Below are 9,079 nucleotides of genomic sequence, written 5' to 3'. Positions count from 1 at the left end.
CCATTCTGACTGGATAACACAGTGACGTTGTCTTTTGCTGTGACTCACTTATCTTCTGTCTGCAAATTCCTTGCCATTTTTATTACAGCACTTGAGAAAGAAAGGCAGACTGTAGTTTAACGACTCAGATACTTAAATGCTACATCACGGATATATCCAAGCTATCACCTACTCTGATGAGAGAGGGAGATGAAATTAGTTAGTATTTTTATATTTCTTTGACCATTCTGAAAAGAGAGACAAACTAAAACATTCAATAAAGAAAAATTTGAAAGCAAAAATATTCCTACCTCATAGGCTACAAACATCACTCATAGAAAAGCTATCTTTTGGAATGGTCATATCTGCTGTTTACCTGCAGAATATCAAACATACAGAGAGGTTAACCCTGGGTAGCCTAATAAAAACCTCCTGCTCCTCTTTGCTTATGAACAAAGCACTTAATCAGTACTGGAATTTCATCAGTGAAAGTCCTTAAAAGAAAAAGAAGTATATTTTTTTTGGCCATAGAAAGGATCTGACTTTTTTCACCCTGTTGTAAATATGACTCAGTTCCTACATCCTGGTCCACAGAATTTCTATTTCTGTGATCTACTCAGGGGGTCTGGATGCCTTGTTGAAAGCCGTGGAATGAATCACTATTTAGGAAATGTCAGATGCATTAACACTGCTGTTGGAAGTTCCCACAGGAAACTAAGAAAAAAAGGTAGGGTAATTTGCAGTTTTGGTATCAAGGCATTGCCTAGGAGAATTTAATATTAACTTGGGCTTCATCAAACACTTCCTATGTAGCCCTTTCACAGAGTAACTGTGAAAGGCAAAGTGTTGTTTCATGAACGGCATGTTTGTTTCTTTCTAGAAAAGCAGTTTCAGATACATATTTTAAAAAAATATTAAGTGTTGAGTAATCATAGCTACAAATGAAATTGATGAAAATGCTCAGCATTTCTATGACTGGGGCCATGATCAAGAAAAACAGAAAATTATGTAATGGAGACACTTACGGCTCTTTCACTTGACATTGAAAAAGCAGTTCTATGATAAGTCAAGTGTCATACACATAATAATAAAGTGATTAACAAATCTACTATTCACAGGTTTCAAGATCAGTCTTTTACCACTTTGACCTCTGCCTACACTTATTTGAACAGCACAGAAGGCATACATCTTATTCTACTACAGTTCAGGTCCCTGGTCTGTTCTCAAAGAAGCTTAATATTTGTTACAGATAAATGGACTTGGTTGCATGTTACAGGTAAGGCTTTGAGTGGGAAGTCAGCGATAATGGTTCCTGATAAAAATTTGATGGATAGTCTCTGGGGTGAAGGCATCATTAGAATGTGGACAAAGCGCAGCAATGGTGATTCATTCCATTTTCTATCAGGAAAAATCACCACCAGCTATCATTATGCAGAATGGCACTATTTAATCAAAAATAGATAGAAGGATTTGGGATGAAGAAAAATATTCTTATGCTACCATTCTTGAAAAGACCTTCTACCCTCTGTTCCATCCCTTGTTGTCTTTCATGGAGAAAATAAATCAATTGCGTGAAAAGAATAGATTATGCAGACTATTCATTATTATCATCACACTTTCAGGGCTTCATTGACAACTCCCATCTTGTGATTATGTTGTGTGGAGGTAAAAACATCTGCTGAATTAATGACAAATCTGTCAGTGCCTTTATCCTCTGCCCTGTTTGAAATGATTAAACTCATCAAGTGTTTGCTTAATCTATTTTTCCTTTTCATATACCATGCTCACTGCCTGGGGCAAACCCATCTAATAATACTCAATTGAATAAAACCATAACTCATGATCCAATAAATTATTAAAAAACCCTGCATTGCATCAGATTCATCATTCATCTTACCATAGTGGCAGAAAGCCTGCAGAATTCCTTAACAATTCTTGCTGTGATAAATAGCTCTATTAAAATTTATGAATACAGTGGTATATATTAACAGATAGTTTGTTACTGAATTATCTGTCATACTTCTTTGTTTTTTCATGCACCAACATGTTGCATTAATAATTCCACTGGTCTGCAAAACTCAGTCAGCTATAATGCAACAATATGTTTTATTGTTTTTTATTTTTTAACTTAACCCTGAGATCCCTTCAAAACTGTGGTAACAATGCTGTCCTGAATTGCTTTTGCTCATATTTTCAGTCTTAATTTCTTAAGAATTATTAACATCTATGTCCCTATGATTGACTAGTTACAAAACAAAATTAGAACTCTCATGACACACAATAGAAAGAATAAATAATGATTAAGTAAGTAGCTGCCATAGGACTGAAAGATAACAAATTAGGAGATACCAGCCTAGAAGAGAGTGGAGTGAATGTGAATTTTTTTTGCCCCATATTCTTTTGATTTCATTAAATCATAGAATCATAGAATTGTTTAGATTAGAAAGCACCTTAAAGATCATCCAGTTATCCCTCTGTCATGGGTAGTGTCACCCACTAGGTCAGGTTCCTGGGGGCCCCATTAACCATGGCCAGGAAAACTTCTGGGGATGGGGCATCCACAGCTTCTCTGGGCAACCTGTTCGGTGTTTACCATCCTCTGAGTAAAGTAGTCCATCATCGCAAGTGATATTGCCTCTCATGCACAGCTTTCAGAGAAAATATTTTCATAGCATATTGAAAAATAAGAAATTTGCCTTTTTTAAATAATAGAATAAAGTTTGCTTATGTGAGCTGTTGCTTCATTAAAGCATTTTATTGTTTGCAACCAGTTTTATTTACTTCACAGAGAAACAACTGAAAGTCTACCATGTTTCTGTTTTCAAGGTTCTGACGTCCAAGTAAATCCCATCTTCTCAAGACTGGATTCTTCTGAACGCATAATTCCAGCATGAGGTGTGGGGTGGGAAAGGAAAAAATAGGAAGATTTAAAATAGGAAGATTTTAAGCTCTCTGCATCTGTACCTGACTGTATTTTAATTTTCAGTTAAGAAATCTATACTAAGCTTTATCAATGTACAAATATATGGAAATAAAGCCCCTAAATAATCAAGAAAAAAAAAGTAGGCCTGGTTTATTTTCTGAAGTACACTACGGTGTGCTTTCTTTCAGAACACTGTGTCACTACTAATGATATCAAAATAATTTTAGTCATGTAATAATATAAATAATACATTTTTCTTGATCATTATAGCCCTCTATCAAAGCTACTTGAATGTTATTTTGTGTACACAGAAGGAACTAACTGCTTGTAGAAAGGCAAGATACTGCCATTACGTACATTTGAAACTAATGTAATGCTGCAACTAAAATTGCCATTTTCCTTACACTATGTGTTTGAAAACTGTACGGCTTAGAGATATTGCATAACAGCTCAAATTTTTTTAGGACACAGATTTTGGTAAGAGCTCTTAATGCATGATCTTTGTCAAGGTATCCACTGCGCCCCAATAAAATTTGAGGTCTACCAAAAAAAACAATAAAGTGGATTGAAAGGTAGGTTATCCTCTATCTGTGGTCATGTTCTCATTTATTAATTAACTTTGGGAAGAATCAGCAAATATATTCCTCACCTTTCAGGGCACTAACCTTTAATCCTGTAAAACAATTGCCCTGATATATTTACCAGAACACTGTGCCTTACAAACTTGCAAGATCCATTCAAAGCTATCAACTAATCAGACTTTAACCAAAGCATAGCTAAAGAGGGAGGTGTGGGCAGGGAATTTAAGACTTTAGTGGCTTAAGATCTCAGTCACCTGGGAAAAGGGAACAACATCTAAATTATCTCTTCTGTCTGTGTCCCGAGACTACAAAATGTTGAAATCTGAATTAAAAGCTGTAAATGTCACATCAGATATTTAAGGGGGTAACATATAAATAGAAGAAAAAAAATACAAAAAAACCCCAGCCAAACCAAAACCCCCAAAAAACCCCAAAACCTAACAAAAACAGGAATGAAATAGAGTATCCATATATATCCTTTCAGATAAGACAGAAGTGAAGGTAAAAGAGCTAGGATTCTCTGACATTTAGACATTAATAAAAACCAAGCACTTAGCATGAATAAAACAGAAGGCAGTTTTAAATCTCTTTAGGGAAGAATAGTAAAGAAGTATAGTTGAAAAAATATTCTATAAACTCCTCTTTGTGACAGAAAACTGAAATATTATGAGAAATACTAATAGCCCTGAGAGCTCTCCTATTATGGTAGACTTCATCTTCTACAGATATATATTCCAGCAGAAATGTTAGTAGTAAAAAAAGTGCTGAATGTGATTGGAGGGGAATTTTCTCTCCAAATTTGCATAGATTCAAAGAAGAGGGTGTCACAAGGGAAACTGTAGAAGCTCTGATTTAGTGAAAGCATTAGAGAAAGGATGGGGGAACTGGTTTTAGAAAAAAACGTCAGTGCTTCTGGGATGTGCTAGAAAAGGAAATAACCAAGAGGCAGAAAGATTACATGCAGTTTCAAAGCAATCTGTGTTTAACAAGAAAATTGTCAATATTTTAAATATCAGTGAGATAGATGCCTAAAATATTTGTGTGCTAACAATGTGCTAAAAATGTAATTGGAGATACGTATTTTGTGATAATTGATGAAACAGAAATTATTTAAAATATAAAAAAGATGGAGTGAAAGTTTAGTAGTACAAAATTCAGGGTCATGTATTTTAAATAGTAACATAAACTTCTACTAGGAGCTTATATCCTAGAACAGCCTAAATTTGGGTAAAATGCTTCATCACAGAAGTGATGAACAAGTATCTTTATGTTGTACAGTTCAGTACTGGAACAAGAAATACAATCTGACTCAATTATGGAAGGAAGATATGATAACTTTTTTTTTTTAAGTCTTCTATTCAGGCAAGCAAACTGCATTTCTTTTACTAGAAATTCTGCTACTTTCTTTTAAACACAATGAAATAGTCTTCATTTATCGCTTTTCTTCTCACGCTGCTGGGAAAGGAACATGTTGGTATAACAGTATGTAATTCCCTTTTCCTTAGCTGAGTAGTCAGGACTATATCCTGCTTATACTTCCCCATCACACTGATAGGGTTCATACAGTTTTGCCAGTCTTGTTCTTTGTTGATGGCTCTTTCTATGGTGTTATGCCTTCTTTATTGTTTTCTTTCTCTCTTTTATTCTATAGCAATAAAACATGATATGTAAGACAACTACAAACTTCAGCAGAAATAACCATCTTCCCAGTGCTACCTATCTCATTATTTCTTTTCTTAACATTCATTTTGGCCCAATGATCTTATATTTTTTGCAAGAAGAGCAAATATAAGCCCCTCCTGAATGCCATACCGACTCTACTATTGCATGTGTTAGTAATTACACACACACGCACACATGCTTTTAAAATGTAATTTGTGTATTAGCGCACCCAATGGAAATCATTTAGAGTGCAGTGTTAGGTACTAGGAAGCTGACTTTCCACATGGGTTGATCAAGGTCTGGTACTCACTGCCTTCATTGGGACAGCTATTAAAACAATACAATATGCAACTGTAACTAATGGAAAAGGAAACATAGGAGTTTTTTCTTCCTTAGACTGTCACATTTCTAAAGATGTTTCAGGGTAAAAATGCTAATAAGAAAACAAGGGGCTGTTTAACTTCAGGCAGTATTTGACTCCCACTATTCTTTTTTAATCTGAATAATTAAGCTTCTGTTTCCCCCCCTGTTTTCCTGATCCATCTTTGTGCCCCAGCTTGGTTGCTGCTGAAATATGAAGAATGTAAGTATGTAAACAACCATGTTATCATTGGAGCTTACAGGGACTAAAGAAAATGGGCCAGGCTCTTCTAGTGGTATCCATTTACAGGATGAGAGGCAACAGACAGGTTCTTAAATACAGGAAATTTTGTTTAAACGTAAGAAGAAAAAAACCCCAAACCCAACCTTTTTTACTGTGATGGTGGTCAAACACTGGAGCAACTTGAGAGGTTGTGGAGTCTCCATCCTAAGATATATTCACAGCCCAACTGGGCATGGACCCTGAGCAGGCTCCTGTGGATAAATGACCTTATTCTGAACAGGTGGGTTGGACTAGATGATCCCTGAAGGTACTTTCTAGCCTCAGCACTTCTATGCTTCTGGAATGGTGTGTGTTCAGGATTGTTTCTCCTAAACAGGTGAAAATTGTCAAGCTCTGCTTCTGTATTTTTTACTTCTTTAATTAATATCTCCTTCCTGTTACTTTTGCTAATGAGGCATATTAGCACAGTAGCTGGCATGATGTTCTGAAAACCAATATAATCATGTGACATGTGGTATTATATTTAAGGGGATAAATGACACAATGTAAATAATCTCTAACTTACTAGCTACTTTCTAGCATTCATCCAAAATCTTGACAAAATGTAAGTTATATGAGTTGTTGGTGGAAATCATAATAAAAAAAATTGTCATATCATAAAGAAATCTGTGAGTTATTTGTAGCAAATATTTTGTGAGAATTAAACTCCTCTACTGATGAGAGAAAGGAAAAAATTGACAATACTTAATAATTGTTCTAGTTTAATAAATGTTACAGCCCAAATTGGATAAAATAAGTTTTTCACTCTCTTTATGAGATTCCACATAGAGCAATATTTTGACTGCATTTCATTTACAAGCACAGAAAGTCCTGAAGTGTCTCATTTTGCATGTCAACTCAGCTGATTTTCCACCCACACTTCATTACTTCTGCTGTATAATGTCACTTTTATGATTTTGCTTGAAGTAATAGCTATGGTTGGATAACATGAGAAAATGGTGCTTTCCACCTCTGCTAATTATATTTTTTGGTTTGTAAAGACACCATGAATATCTTGCTGTAATATTTAGCTCAATAACTTACATACAGCAATATGTATAAATTGCATGCAGGATTCTAGATATAAATGGTAAATGCACAATATTTATTTTTATAGTTAACTTATTTTTCAAACCAAGGGAGATGTTCATTGTCAGACTACATTAGTCTCATTTATCTCCATGATGTCCTTAATGTTATAAGATGTTACAGCCACATTACTGGCTCCTGCAGGCCTGTATCAGCCTTTAGCTACTCAGGCACATTATTAGATTGTCAACATAATTCAGACGTCTCATACAAAAAGAGCCAACCCACTGGCTTCAGTTCTTTGTAAATGTATTTGCCTGATTTAGTATCTTTAAATTTATCGAGTGTTCTTTTTGATTTTAGTTACACAGACATTACTTAGAGAATCTTGTTTAAGGCTGCTAAAAATACTAAGAAAGGTAGCACTTAGCACAAACTCTTGCTATTGGCACATACTATTCTGGTACATCACTGCACAATACCCGGATGAAGAAGAAAACTCATGGAATATTTATGAAATGAAAATAGACAGGTGTTTTGAGGTGACTTTGGCTAACTGATATAACTCTGTTTAGAGCATTCTGATTTTTTTAAGAAAAGTTACCCACTTTTTGTAGCATTTAATACCATAAAATTTTTTTGAATGTGCTAGTTAATTTGTACTTTAAAAAAGCACAAATATTTGAAAGAAAGAAAATTCAGGAGAAATTTGGTTGTGAACGAGCAGCCAGAGAAAGGATGGATTTTTTTCAGAGTGCCATCTCTGATATAATTTTCAAATAAGTCACTTGGACCCTCACTCTGCATAAGTAGGACAAGTATTCAGCTATTTTATTTGTTTGGGTTTTTAAAAATTTTTTTGTTTATGCATTGAAGTACAAAAAAGCATTCATCACCAAAGTCCAAAGACAGAAAGATTATCAGTAGAACCTCCTGTATAATTGGATGAAGCTGAACCATGCCATCTCTGAGGCAAAGCAATGTATTTCATTGGAATTCAGTGCATTTTCACTTCTTAACATTTCTCACTAACCTAAATCAAATAATCCTAACCACAGAAAACAAAGTGTGTCAGCAAATTTCAGTAACTCATTTCCCAAAATATTATTCTTGTGATTTGCTGTGTATCCGTATGCACACATACACAACTGCGTATGTCACACATAAGATGTACAAAACATTATTATTAAATTTTCTCGAACAAAAACATTAGCTTTTTGTGGTCATTGTAGCAGCTTTTTGGAAGCAAGTTATTGAAAGTGCAGAAGCCTCACAAGCATAGCTGAATATCTGTGTATTTTGCCTAAAATATGCAAATGAACTCTTTAAAAGGGAAAGATTTATAAAAACCTGCTACGTGTTATATATTAGGCAGAACTATATACAAATTAGTCATAATTTGTATAAGCAAAATACTTATTCATCTCCCAAACCTCATTTCCAACTACTGTAATGATGAAAAGATCAATCATGGAACAGAACTGAGTAGATACTCTAAATCCATCTAGCATCTGGAACTGAAGCCAGTGAGCTAATAAATGAGCTAGTTTCAGGAGAAGATGAGTGTGCCCAGAATCTTAAAAACACTGAGCAGGTGCTAAGTGTAACTGGATAAGACAAAGCAAAATCCTCTTCCAAAACCTGATTTTTTTTGTGGGCTTTAGTAAAATTCTCTGTATTTTCATAATTTTTTCATGCAATCTAGATGGAAAGTGAATCCAAAAAAAGGCCCAAACAAATAGCCTAAAACTTTACAAGTAATAAATCAAATGTCTTGGTTAGATTTCTATCCCTTTGGCATTCTGTCCACATACAGTATTGTGAGCAGTTTTTTGTTTGTTGTGATTTTTGGGAGTGGGAGGATGACAGTAATCATTCAAAATCTCTGCAACTTAAAAATATCTTTACTACTGATTCTGCTATCTCAACCCTTTCCAAGGGCACACCTACTATCCTGTACTCTTTGTCAACATCTATCAAAAGCTGACATTAGAAGTGTTAGCATTTGTGGTAGAAACATACGGGTTTGCAAAAATTCTGATTTACTGAATCCATTAAGTGTATTATTATTCCTTAAAACTCAGAAACCTTTCATTTAAATGGAGGAGAAAATATGAAGGAAGGCAGGAAAAAAGAACAGAGGGAGTGAAGGAGGGGGGCAAAGGAAACAGGCAATATGCAAAGGCACATTTATGGTTTAGTAACCTCATATGCATATCATTGTGCTGATTTGTAATGACCTGTCAGATAGCTGGTAATTTA

At 34.7% G+C, this 9,079-nt stretch overlaps 1 long non-coding RNA gene across 1 annotated transcript; it reads left to right on the top strand.

Annotated features, from left to right (window-relative positions):
• The first annotated feature begins 570 nt into the window (after positions 1 to 570).
• Positions 571 to 3,662, top strand: LOC121666551. Its single transcript, XR_006016685.1, has 3 exons — positions 571 to 706; positions 1,098 to 1,255; positions 2,806 to 3,662. It is a non-coding gene; the product is annotated as an uncharacterized LOC121666551 (long non-coding RNA).
• The last annotated feature ends 5,417 nt before the right edge of the window (positions 3,663 to 9,079 follow it).

Source organism: Corvus kubaryi, unplaced genomic scaffold, assembly GCF_017639235.1.
Source record: "Corvus kubaryi isolate FWS band 111438036 unplaced genomic scaffold, C.kubaryi_AGA036_p1.0 132, whole genome shotgun sequence".
Taxonomy (NCBI): Eukaryota; Metazoa; Chordata; class Aves; order Passeriformes; family Corvidae; genus Corvus; species Corvus kubaryi.
The sequence above is the reverse complement of the archived record's forward strand: the minus strand, read 5'-3'. Positions and strand labels throughout refer to the sequence as shown.